The 13711-nt window shown below is 43.2% G+C and overlaps 1 protein-coding gene across 2 annotated transcripts in view; it reads right to left on the reverse strand.

The window, feature by feature from the left end:
• ghra (growth hormone receptor a) overlaps positions 1-13711 on the reverse strand; it is a 75177-nt gene that overhangs the window by 34855 nt on the left and 26611 nt on the right. Inside the window, exon 1 of one of the 2 annotated variants that reach the window (XM_024418158.2) lies at positions 5318-5470. The exons of the other annotated variant lie outside the window; for it this stretch is intronic. The gene's annotated coding sequence lies outside the window, so the exon portion shown is untranslated. Of the gene's footprint in view, positions 1-5317; positions 5471-13711 lie in introns of those variants that run through there. 2 annotated transcript variants of the gene reach the window in all.

Genomic DNA, 13711 nt, shown 5'->3' on the forward strand with positions numbered 1-13711 from the left:
TCATCCCAGACCTGGACTAAAGCATCCGCCAACTCCTGGACAGTCTGTGGTGCAACGTGGTGTTGGTGGATGGAGCGAGACATGATGTCCCAGATGTGCTCAATTGGATTCAGGTCTGGGGAACGGGCGGGCCAGTCCATAGCATCAATGCCTTCCTCTTGCAGGAACTGCTGACAAACTCCAGCCACATGAGGTCTAGCATTGTCTTGCATTAGGAGGAACCCAGGGCCAACCGCACCAGCATATGGTTTCACAAGGGGTCTGAGGATCTCATCTCGGTACCTAATGGCAGTCAGGCTACCTCTGGCGAGCACATGGAGGGCTGTGCGGCCCCCCAAAGAAATGTCACCCCACACCATGACTGGCCCACCACCAAACCGGTCATGCTGGAGGATGTTGCAGGCAGCAGAACGTTCTCCACGGCGTCTCCAGACTCTGTAACGTGCTCAGTGTGAACCTGCTTTCATCTGTGAAGAGCACAGGGCGCCAGTGGCGAATTTGCCAATCTTGGTGTTCTCTGGCAAATGACAAACGTCCTGCACGGTGTTGGGCTGTATAAGCACAACCCCCACCTGTGGACGTCGGGCCCTCATACCACCCTCATGGAGTCTGTTTCTGACCGTTTGAGCAGACACATGCACATTTGTGGCCTGATGGAGGTAATTTTGCTGGGCTCTGGCAGTGCTCCTCCTGCTCCTCCTTGCACAAAGGCGGAGGTAGCAGTCCTGCTGCTGGGTTGTTGCCCTCCTACGGCCTCCTCCACGTATCCTGATGTATTGGCCTGTCTCCTGGTAGCGCCTCCATGCTCTGGACACTACGCTGACAGACACAGCAAACCTTCTTGCCACAGCTCGCATTGATGTGCCATCCTGGATGAGCTGCACTACCTGAGCCACTTGTGTGGGTTGTAGACTCAGTCTCATGCTACCACTAGAGTGAAAGCACCGCCAGCATTCAAAAGTGACCAAAACATCAGCCAGGAAGCATAGGAACTGAGAAGTGGTCTGTGGTCACCACCTGCAGAACCATTCCTTTATTGGGGGTGTCTTGCTAAATGACTATAATTTCCACCTGTTGTCTATTCCATTTGCACAACAGCATGTGAAATTTATTGTCAATCAGTGTTGCTTCCTAAGTGGACAGTTTGATTTCACAGAAGTGTGATTGACTTGGTGTTAGATTGTGTTGTTTAAGTGTTCCCTTTATTTTTTTGAGCAGTGTATATACAGTTGAAGTCGGAAGTGTACATACACCTTATAGGCTGACCACACCGCTCGCGTCGCGTGCGCGTTGCAAAATAAATGTAGAAATCTATGTTATTCAATTATTGCACCCACACTGCTCACGCGCGTCAACGAGCATCTGCGTTGCCAAGGGCTAAAATAGAACTCCTTTCTATTTCTGACGCTGATCGCGCTGTAAGTCCTGCCTCTCCCATCTCTCATCTCCTCATTGGTTTATAGAAGCAGGTACCCACATGCCATCTCCTCATTGGTTATAACCATGTGGGTGATTGAAAAACAAACTGTGTTGCCGGTCAGTGTAGTAATACTATGAAAGTTTAGATGCCAATTACCATATCAATTTAAAGATGTAAAAGCCTGGAAGGAGAATAGATTACTTAAAACGGTCAACCGAATCGTTTCATGTGTGGATTAATTGTCGGAGTACAGAACCTTGTGCATGTCAGGTAAAATAACAACTTAATGTTTATATCCCAGGGCAAATTAGCTAGCAACAGCAATCTAGCTAAATAGGACAAATTAGCTAGCAACAGCAATCTAGCTAAATAGGACAAATTAGCTAGCAAGTGCAAGCTAACTAGCTAAATTGCCATAAATGTTTAATGCTTTTCGACCTGTTCCCAAATTAATGTAATTGGTTCAGTTTGTTTTGATATTTTGACCTGTGTGTCGTGATCGCGTTTGGTGTAGGGGAACAAAATAAATGTATGCACGATGGTGCACTCGCGCAGCCGGTTTTGGTTCCGTGTTAGCCAAATACATTTAAACTCAGTTTTTCACAATCCCTGACATTTAATCGTAGTAAAGGTCAGTTAGGTCAGTTAGGATCACTACTTTTATTTTAAGAATGTGAAATGTCAGAATAATTGTAGAGAGAATAATTCATTTCAGCTTTTATTTCTTTCATCACATTTCCAGTGGGTCAGATGTTTACATACACTCAATTAGTATTTGGTTGCATTGCCTTTAAATTGTAACTTTCGGGTAGCCTTCCACAAGCTACCTACAACAAGTTGGGTGAATTTTGGCCCATTCCTCCTGACAGAGCTGGTGTAACTGAGTCAGGTAAGTAGGCCTCCTTGCTCACACACGCTTTTTCAGTTCTGTCCACAAGTTTTGTATGGGATTAGGGTCAGGGCTTTGTGATGGCCACTCCAATACTTTGACTTTGTTGTCCTTAAGCCATTTGCTACAACTTTGGAAGTGTGCTTGGGGTCATTGTCCATTTGGAAGACCCATTTGCAACCAAGCTAATTTTCTGGAATTTTCCAAGCTGTTTAAAAGGCACAGTCTACTTAGTGTATGTAAACTTCTGACACACTGGAATTGTGATGCAGTGAATTATAAGTGAAATAACCTGTCTGTAAACAATTGTTGGAAAAATTACTTGTCATGCACAAAGTAGATGTCCTAACCGACTAGCTAAAACTATAGTTTGTTAACAAGAAATTTGTGGAGTGGTTGAAAAACGAGTTTTAATGACTCCAACCTAAGTGTATGTAAACTTCTGACTTCAACTGTATAGCTTGGAAAATTCCAGAAAATGATGTCATGGCTTTACTAGCTTCTGGTTAATTGATATTATTTGAGTTAATTGGAGATGTACCTGTGGATGTATTTCAAGGCCTACCTTCAAATTCAGTGCCTCTTTGCTTGATATAATGGGAAAATCAAAAGGAAATCAGAAATCCGACCTCAGAAAAACAGTTGTAGACCTCTACAAGTCTGGTTCAACCTAGAGAGCAATTTTCAAATGCCTGAAGGTACCACGTTCATCTGTACAAACAATAGTACGCAAGTATAAACACCTTGGGACAACGCAGTCGTCATACCTCTCAGGAAGGAGATGCGTTCTTTCTCCACTGTCGCTGGACCAGACAAGACTGGCAAAAAGTGCTCTTCACTGATGCGTCGCGGTTTTATCTCACTAGGGGTGATGGTCGGATTTCCGTTTATCGTCAAAGGAATGAGCGTTACACCGAGGCCTGTACTCTGGAGCGGGATCGATTTGGAGGTGGAGGGTCTGTCATGGTCTGGGGCGGTGTGTCGCAGCATCATCGGACTGAGCTTGTTGTCATTGCAGGCAATCTCATTCCCCCCAGAAATGTCCGGGAACTTGCTGGTGCCTTGGTGGAAGAGTGGGGTAACATCTCACAGCAAGAATGGGAAAATCTGGTGCAGTCCATGAGGAGATGATGTACTGCAGTACTTAATGCAGCTGGTGGCCACACCAGATACTGACTGTTACTTTTGACCTCTGTCACTTCCCACGAGCCAGGTTGTGACAAAAACTCACATTCATTCTTATGTTTAATAAATGTATTAGTGTGTGTGTGGCAGGCTTACAATGATGGCAAAAAAATCAGCATTTGAGAGTGCCCTGACCCTGGTGCTAGAGGGCGTACACAGCTGGAGGTTGACTGTTTCAAGGGCTACGGGACTATAAAATGTTTGGGAACCACTGCCCTAGACCCACTCCAATTCGCATATCGCCCCAACAGATCCACAGGTGATGCAATCTCTATTGCACACCACACTGCCCTTTCCCACCTGGACAAAAGGAACACCAACGTGCGAATGCTGTTCATTGACTACAGCTCAGCATTCAACATCATAGTGCGCTCAAAGCTCACCACTAAGCTAAGGACCCTGGGACTAAATACCTCCCTCTGCAACTGGATCCTGGACTTCCGGTTGGGCCGCTCCCCAGGTGGTAAGGGTAGGCAACAACACATTTGCCACAGTGATCCTCAACACAGGGGCCCTTTAGGGGTGCGTGTTTAGTCCCCTCCTGTACTCCCTGTTCACCAACGACTGGGTGGTCAAGCACGACTCCAACACCATCATTAAGTTTGCCGATGATAACGGTTGTGGGCCTGATCACCGACCACGATGACAGAGCCTATGGGAAGGAGGTCAGAGACTTAGCAGTGTGGTGCCAGGACAACAACCTCTCCCTCAACGTGATAAAAACAAAGGAGATGATCGTGGACTACAGAAAAAGGAGGGCCGAGCACGCCCCCATTCTCATCAACAGGCCTGTAGTGGAGCAAGTCGAGAGTCCACATCACCAACAACCTATCATGGTCCAAACACACCAAGAAAGTCATGAAGAGAGCACGACAACGACCTATTCCCCCTCAGGAGACTGAAAATATTTGGCATGGGTCCTCAGATCCTCAAAAGGTTCTACAGCTGCACCATCGAGAGCATTTGGTTGCATCACTGCCTTGTATGGCAACTTCTCGGGCCTCTGACCGTAAGGCGCTACAGAGAGTAGAACGTACAGCCCAGTACATCACTGGGGCTAAGCTGCCTGCCATCCAGGACCTCTATACCAGGTGATGTCAGGGGGAGGACTTAAAAATGGCCAACTACCCTAGTCATAGACTCTCTTCTACCGCACGGCAAGTGGTACCATAGCGTCACATCTAAGTTCAAAAGGCTCCTTAACAGCTTCTTCCCCCAAGCCATAAGACTGCTGAACAGTTCATCAAATGGCTATCCAAACTATTTGCATTGACCCCCCTGTTTTTTTACGCTGCTGCTACTCGCTGTTTATTATCTATGCATATAGTCACTTTACCCCTACCTACGTGTACATATTACCTCAATTACCTTGACTAACCTGCACCCCCGCACATTGACTCAGTACCGGTGCCCTCTGTATATAGGCTCATTATTGTTATTTTATTGTCTTAATTTCTTTTTACATTTGTTTATTTCGTAAATATTTTCCTAACTCTTATTTTAATTTTATTGTTGTTTAAGGGCTTGTAAGTAAGCATTTTATGGTAAGGTCTACACATCTATTTGGCACTTGTGGCGGCAGGGTAGCCTAGTGGTTAGAGCGTTGGACTAGTAACCGAAAGGTTGCAAGTTCGAATCCCTGAGCTGATAAGGTACTAATCTGTCGTTCTGCCCCTGAACAGGCAGTTAACCCACTGTTCCTAGGCTGTCATTGAAAATAAGAATTTGTTCTTAACTGACTTGCCTAGTAAAATAAAGGTTAAATTAAAAAATAACATTTGATTTGATAACACATCGATCATTTTCAAAATATATTTACTTACTTTAATAGGTTCTCCCACTTCCTCCATTTTCTGGGTCCTTAGAAAAACAAAATAATGGGCAATCTTTCCGAAGTTTCTTCCGTTGGTAGCAAAACCCAGCCAGCTATATGGACAATTGGAGGACTTCCACCACACTGACTCTGGTCTCCCAACATGGCGACTGGTGTGGTTGCTAGGTGATTTTTTTACGCAACTGCAACCACTCTGTAGATAATTGGCAAGCAGCGTGACTTCGTTTGAGGGCAGGGCGGGTTAACTGTCCTGTTGAGTAACAATCCAATTTTGGAACAGTGACACGCAAAAATAAAAAAACACACTGGGGGTTCCATTAAAAGGTATTTGGAACTCACACACTGAGGCTTCATCTTTGTTTTAATGTGAAAAGCTGAGGATGAGGTATGGGTTGTGTACGTAATATTTACATGTTTGTAAATGATGTACATACATCAGGAAGTTGAAGTTGAATAATAATATATGTCATAGGTCTATGTCCATAAGTTGGACAGGCTGAGGGGGCAGTGTTAGGCGACAGCCTGTTTTCTGGACAGGAACGAAGCAGGCAGAGAAATAGAGAGAGCGAGAGAGATGAGACCCACTGAACACCAGATACACAGAAGGAGGAGAGTAAACAGGTGTTAAAAGTAAGTGCCAACACACACGCACACCCCAACACATAAATTCACACGGCTTGCTCCGGGGCATTGGAAATGTTGGAACTCGATACAAGACATTTGTTACCAACCACTCTTAAAGGGACAATCCTTAGTTGCTATATTGATTTTTGGACTTGTAAATTAATGATATGTACCTATTGATTCTTGAAGAATATAACTTATGCCTCGTGAGTTTAAACTGTCGCAGTTGCACCCTATCAGAACCCAAAATAAGTTTGTAAACAAAGTAAATGTAAATCACACAGTGTACAGCCTCAAAACATGATTAAAATGTTGATGCCATGGATGGTCAGTCCCTGCATCCATAGATATGCCTATGAATTTGAGTGGTTATATTTCTCCCGCACCATCCCTTTACAGAAAAAGTGTCAGGGAGAATGATTTGTATTGTGTCAACTGCTGATTGCCACTTTAAACAGCTCACACACACAATGAATCTCTCTTGTTCCCAATATGTCCATTAAAAAACAAACCCCATGTGTGCATAAAGAAAAGCTCTACAAAAACAACCAACAAACCTCTAAGAAGAAAAATCCTCCATTGGTTCTCTGGGCATCCATCGAAGGTTGAAAATCAATCAAACTTGTCAATGTTTACACCGTGTCACTATTGTTCACAAACTACTATCTGCACGTATACAACTTCTTATTCTGAAAAGTGGACACTAAGCTGTTAAAAGGAATTGATCAGGTAGGTTTAACGGTAGTACCCCAAACCATTTGTTGAATGTATTTGTCCATGGTTAAAGAGCTACAGTTGAGGTCACAAGTTTACATACACCTTAGCCAAATACATTTCAACTCAGTATTTCACAATTCCTGACATTTAATCCCAGTGAAAAGTCCCTGTCTTAGGTCAGTTAGGATCAACACTTTATTTTAAGAATGTGAAATGTCAGAATAATAGTAGAGAGAATTAATTATTTCGGCATTAATTTCTTTCATCACATTTCCAGTGGGTCAGACGTTTACATACTCTCAATTAGTATTTGGTAGCATTGCATTAAGATTAACTTGGGTCAAATGTTTTGGGTAGCCTTCCACAAGCCTCCCACAATAAGTTGGGTGAATTTTGGCCCATTCCTCCTGACAGAGCTGGTGTAACAGTCAGGTTTGTAGGCCTCCTTGCTCGCACACGCCTTTTCAGTTCTGCCCACAAATTTTCTATAGGAGGTCAGGGCTTTGGTATGGCCACTCCAATACCTTGGCTTTGTTGTCCTAATGCCTTTTTGTCACAACTTTGGAAGTATGCTTGGGGTCATTGTCCAATTGAAAGGCCCATTTAGGACCAAGCTTTAACTTCCTGAGTGATGTCTTGAGATGTTGCTTCAAAATATCCACAGAATTTTTCTCCCTCATGACGCCATCTATTTTGTGAAGTGCACCAGTCCCTCCTGCAGCAAAGGACCCCCCACAACACAGTTTTACTGTGGATATAGATACTTTTGTACCCGTTTCCTACATCATCTTCACAAGTTCCTTTGCGGTTGTTCTGGGATTGATTTGCACTTTTCGCACCAAAGTACGTTCATCTCTATGACGGCTGCGTGGTCCCATGGTGATTATACTTGTGTACTATGGTTTGTACAGACTAATGTGGTACCTTTAGGCGTTTGGAAAATGCTCCCAAGGATGAACCAGACTTGTGGAGGACAACCATTTTTTTCTGAGGTCTTGGCTGATTTCTTTTGATTTTCCCAAGTCACTGAGTTTGAAGGTAGGCCTTGAAATACATCCACAGGTACACCTCCAATTGACACAAATTATGTCAGAAGCTTCTAAAGCCATGACATCATTTTCTGGAATTTTCCAAGCTGTTTAAAAGGCACAGTCAATTTAGTGTAGGTAAACTTCTGACCCGCTGGAATTGTGATACAGTGAATCACAAATGAAATAATCTGTCTGTAAACAATTGTTGGAAAAATGACTTGTGTCATGCACAAAGTAGATGTCCTAGCCGAATTGCCAAAACTAAAGTTTGTTAACAAGAAATTTGTGGAGTGGTTGAAAACCGAGTTTTAATGACTCCAACCTAAGTGTATGTAAACTTCTGACTTCAACTGTACATAGCTAATACTTCTATGCAAGTTTGATTCAATTGAGCCATAGGACCATTATCCCCATTCTCATTTGAAATATGATAGCCGTAGTCTACCCGGGGTCGGCTCACCGTCCCAGCCAGATTAGCCAAATTGAACAGGAATACCCTCACAACCACAGCACTTGCTGAGAGTAAATATAGATACGTTGGTTGGGTTACAGTTACCCCACTCAACACAACCACGCACACAGACACACAGAAACACACACAGAAATGTGCACAGTGCTCTGACAGGCATACAGTACATACATGTACTCAACCAATATTACTGACCGACTGAGGTGGTTCTACCCTAAATGTCAGAGGTAACTAGTTTTTGTGTGGGGTTTTGGTCATGAGCCAACATAAAATATTTTCACAACAGTCTATGGATGAAGTGAAATTAGTTAAGGGTTAAGGTTGTTCTAACTGGGGGGAAAAAACTTGCCGATTAAACAGAAAGAACATGAAGCTTAAGTTTAGGCATTAATTCCCACTAGTTAAGGTAAGGCTAAGGTTCAAAACGGAAACAATTTTAATGAGTGCCCAGCATTGCGATTGAACCTGCGATCCTCAGAGGTGAAGCGAGCAGTTTAAGCCCTTCCTATCCCCATCCACAACTCCCTAGCAAACCGCGAGCCAACTAGATGGAATTACAGTACCAAAAAGAATTCATACCACTTGACTTATTCCATATTTCTATTCTACAATACCCCATAATGACAAAGTGAAAACATGTTTTGAGAAATGTTTATTTCTCATTTTCAATTAATGCAAATTTATTGAAAATGAAATACCGAAATATATAATTTACTTAAGTATTTTGTCTCCCAGTGTCTGTTGGAAAGCAGACTGAACCAGGTTTTCCTCTAGGACTTTGCCTGTGCTTAGCTCCATTCTGTTTCTTTTTGATCCTGAGAAACTCCCCAATCCTTAACAATTACAAGCATACCCATAACATGATGCAGCCACCACCATGCTTGAAAATATGGAGAGTTTGCCCCAAACATAACATTTTGTATTCAGCACAAAAAGTGAATTGCTTTGCCACATTTTTTGAAGCATTACTTTAGTGTAAGGAGAGACGCTGGAGACGAGAAGCAGGTACAGGGAGTGAACCTTTAATAACCAATGGACAGAAACAGAATACGGACAGAATCTGGACAGGGGAAAAGTAAATGACAATAATGCTGACACGGGGAACCAACAGAGGAACAGACAGATATAGATGGGGCAATCAACCAAGTGAAGGAGTCCAGGTGAGTCCAATGAGTGCTGATGCACGTAATAATGGTGACAGGTGTGCGTAATGAAGGGCAGACTGGCGCCCTCGAGTGCCAGAGAGGGAGCAGGGGTGACATTTGAGTGCCTTATTGCAAACAAGAGGCATGTTTAGGAATAGTTGTGTTCTGTACAGACTTTCTTTGTTTCACTCTGTCAATTAAGTTAGTATTGTGGAGTAACTATTTTGTCTCCTATCACAGCCCTTAATTAACCTCTGTAACGGTTTCCTTCCTCTCCAGCAAGTACAGTAAGTTAGGAAGAATGCCTATATCTTTGTAGTGTCTGCGTGTATTGATAGACCATCCAAAGTGTAATTAATAACTTCACCATGCTCAAAGGGATATTCAATATCTTTTAAAAAATTTTTTTAATCCATCTACCAATAGGTGCCCTTCTTCGCGAGGCATTGGAAAACCTCCCTGGTCTTTGTTAAATTAAATTGACTGTTCGACTGAGGGACCTTACTTATAATGTGTGGGGTACAGAGATAAGGTAATCATTCAAAAATCATGTTAAACACTAGTCTATGCAACTTATGTGACTTGTTAAGCACATGTTTTACTCCTGAACTTATTTAAGCTTGCCATAACAAACGTGTTGAACACTTAGAGAAGACATGTCACTTTTTTAAAAATAATTATTTTGAAAAAATGTCAGGGTTGATTTGTCCCGTATTTCAGTCAGACATTCCGACTTGTCTCCTACAGTCACGTTGCATTATTAAAATATCATAAGGATGTGGTACTGGTGATGTTAAACACTTCTCCAATCGTTGCTGAGATCTGATATGTGCAGCGCAAAAAGAGAAGTAGACCAATGTCATAGACCAATCGTCAAGCAATCACATTTGTCCCCTTCAAATTAGTGGTTGGGTATTTCAGCCACACACCTGCTGCTGATAGGTGTATAAAACCAAGCTCACATCCATGCCATCTCCATAGACAAACATGGGCAAACACCTCTCCAAAAAGTCAGTTAGTAAAATGTCTACCCTGCTAGAGCTGCCCTGGGTCAACTGTATGTGCTGTTATTGTGAAGTGGAAACGTCGAGGGGAAGCAATAGCTCAGCCGCGAAGTGGTAGGCCACACAAGCTCACAGAACGGGACCGCCAGGTGCTGAAGCGTGTAAAAATTGTCTGTCCTAGGTTTCAATACTCCCTACAGAGTTCCAAACGGCCTATGGAAGCAATGTCAGCACAATAACTGTTCATCAGGAGCTCTATGAAATGGGTTTCCATGGCCGAGCAGCCACACACAAGCCTAAGATCACCATTCGCAATACTAAGCATCGCCTGGAGTGGTGTAAAGCTGAGTGGTGTAAAGCTTACCACCATTGGACTGAGGAGCAGTGGAAACATGTTCTCTGGAGTGATGAATCACGCTTCACCATCTGGCCGGCCAACGGACTAATCTGGGTTTGGCAGATGCCAGGGAAAGCTACCTGCCTGAATGCATAGTGCCAACTGTAAAATCTGGTGGAGGAGGAAAAATGGTCTGAGGCTGTTTGTCATGGTTTGGGCTAGACCACTTAGTTCCAGTGAAGGGAAATCTTAACACTACAGCATACAATGACATTGTACACAATTCTGTGCTTACTACTTTGTGGGGGAAGGCCATTTCCTGTTTCAGCAAGACAATGTCCCCATACACGAAGTGAGGTCCATACAGAAATGGTTTGTCGAGCTCGGTGTGGAGGAACTTGACTGTCCTGCACAGAGCCCTGACTTCAACCCCATCGAAAACCTTTGTGATGAATTGGAACGCCGAATGCGAGCCTGGCCTAATCGCCCAACATCAGCGCCCAACCTCACTAATGCTAGTGGCTGAACGGAAACAAGTGCCCGCAGCAATGTTCCAACATCTAGTGGAAGGCCTTCCCAGAAGAGTGGAGGCTGTTGTAGCAGCAAAGGGGGACCAACTCCATATTAATGCCCATGATTTTGGAATGAGATGTTCGACAAGCAGGTGTCCACATACTTTTGGTCATGTAGTGTATTTTCTGTTACTTGTCTCGCTTCGTCACCTGAGACGTAAATGTTTCCTTGGCCAAACATTCCCAGATTTGCATAAAAACAGCCATACATGTGGTCTCTCATTTCTGCATTAACAAATTTGGCGTGAGGCAACAGAGTAGGCTACGAACGTTTCAATTAGCTTGTTTGGTGCAGTGAGAGTAGGGCTGTAGCGCTGCCGGAGCTCACCGGAGCAATGCTCTGCCACGTCACAGAATGGTGCTCGTTTAGTGAAGTTAGAGCAAAGCTGAATCCATGTCTTGGAAGATCACACAATGATTCATTTGTATTATACATAACAAAATCAAATATAATAGCATAGTATAACTGTCACACCAAAAAACACCACTGCAGTCATTTCCTCTAAGATTTTAGGATGATTAGCTAAATAGTCCCCCAAAAATGATATTGAGGCCAAAACTCAACAGCGCACACCTCTAGGCAGAATTTGTTTGGATTTAAACAAAATACAGGAAGGCTGTATAGTTTGACGACACCATCTGCTCTAATTTTCTCATAGAAAAGTAATTGAAGATCTAAATGCATATTCCCATGAAACTGATTGAGATTAAATGATTGACATGCAGGTGAATGTTTCACTGGTAAAAAAGGTAATGAATGCTGCCAACATTTTGCATTAATTAGGCTACACTGTCCAACGAATGTCCCGCAAAATCATCCTGTTGTGCCGCATTTGGGCATTTTCGAATGTGGTCACTATACCCTTAACTAGTAGCATATTAGAAGTGTATTACCCTAACATTCTCACAATGTTGTGGTCCTAGTTGAAATACACCCCTCATACCATACATCCCTCCATCTCTCACCCTTTGAAAGTTATCACCTGGTTCTTCTTCCATTCTTTCCCAGAACTGCTTGTCTGCATCTTTGGGCCCTGCTTCTCCTTAACCCTGCTACAAACTGTAAACACACCTCAGTGCTGCTCTTTAAAGGGTTCAGACTGAGGTCTCTGAAATTGTAGTGTGTGTGTGTGTGTGTGTGTGTGTGTGTGTACACTCTAGCGCAAATAAATGTAGCTTGAGATTTCCAGGAAGTACCTACAGAACTTGCAAATACATTTAAAGTGTAGAAAAGACAAACAACCACTTTGGTAGAATTACCGTTAGATTTCTTAAAACGCTACTAAACAGGAGATCAAAGAAAACTTGCTTGCAACCAAAATCCCACAAGAACAAACTAGCAGGTCAGTTGGCAAAATAATACAACATATGCCATAAAAATAAAACCCTACATTTTAATTTGATATTTGTTTTGATTAGAACTCAGAATTCACTTTATTTAGGGGGCGCGTGTGAGCAAGCCGTGGAGTAGGTCACGAGCTCCGGATGAAATTGCATTTATTTACTACTTTGTTTGTGCTTTGACCCAAAAAGAACTAGGAAACACAGCCTTGAAATGATGTGCTTTACATTGTTCAACTTTTATTTTTGTTTTAATGCGTAGATGGTGCCTAACCTGCAAAAGTTCAGCGGAGTCACTGACAAAAGAGAGAGCACTAGGCCCATGACGAGGAGCTCAAGTTCTTCAACAAGTGAAAAAATGAACACCGCGGATTTGAAATTCGAGGTTCTTGCTGCCCTCAGAGCAGACATTTCATCTATACTCAGGGAACTCAAGAAGGTGCTCAGTGAGGACTTTAATTTTATTAAGTCGGAGTTATAAGCAGTAGAATGAACTTGCAAAGCATACAGCAATGGTTCGTACTGAACTGGATACAGTTAAGAAAACTGTCTCCAACATGGAACAAGGCTTGTCAACATGCTCAGACAACACAACAAACCATGTGGCTAGCCTTAAGGAACAATGCATATATTTACAATATGCAAAGATCCAATATCAGGGTATCGGAGGACCCGGGCTCAAGTTCTACTTCATCTGTCTCAACGTTATTGATGGAAGCCCTCAAATTGGATAAAGACGTCCTTGTAGATCGCTCACATCAGGGCTCTCAAGTAAGAAAGCCTGGCGGAAAGCCTGGCGGAAAACCTTGTCATTGTGGCTCAACTACACTAGTATCAGGATTGTATTGATGCTCTTCGGCATGCCAGAGCACCCATCTCCATCTTCCCAGACTATGCCCCCAGCATGACCGTGCCTCTTTCGATGATGTCAAGAGTCTGCTGCGTGGACGGACCGACGTTCGGTATGATATGGAGCCGGGCAGGAAAAGCCACATAACATACAACGGCTCTGAGAAAGAGTTCCAAGACCCCCATAAAGCGATGGCCTTCATAAAGGTAAACGTTCTACAGAGGTCAGATGAAGCAAATGGCTGAATGTTTACCTATTTGGCAATTAGGGTAATGGACGAATGGGTCGACCAA

This window comes from Oncorhynchus tshawytscha, linkage group LG04, assembly GCF_018296145.1.
Source record: "Oncorhynchus tshawytscha isolate Ot180627B linkage group LG04, Otsh_v2.0, whole genome shotgun sequence".
Lineage (NCBI taxonomy): Eukaryota > Metazoa > Chordata > Actinopteri > Salmoniformes > Salmonidae > Oncorhynchus > Oncorhynchus tshawytscha.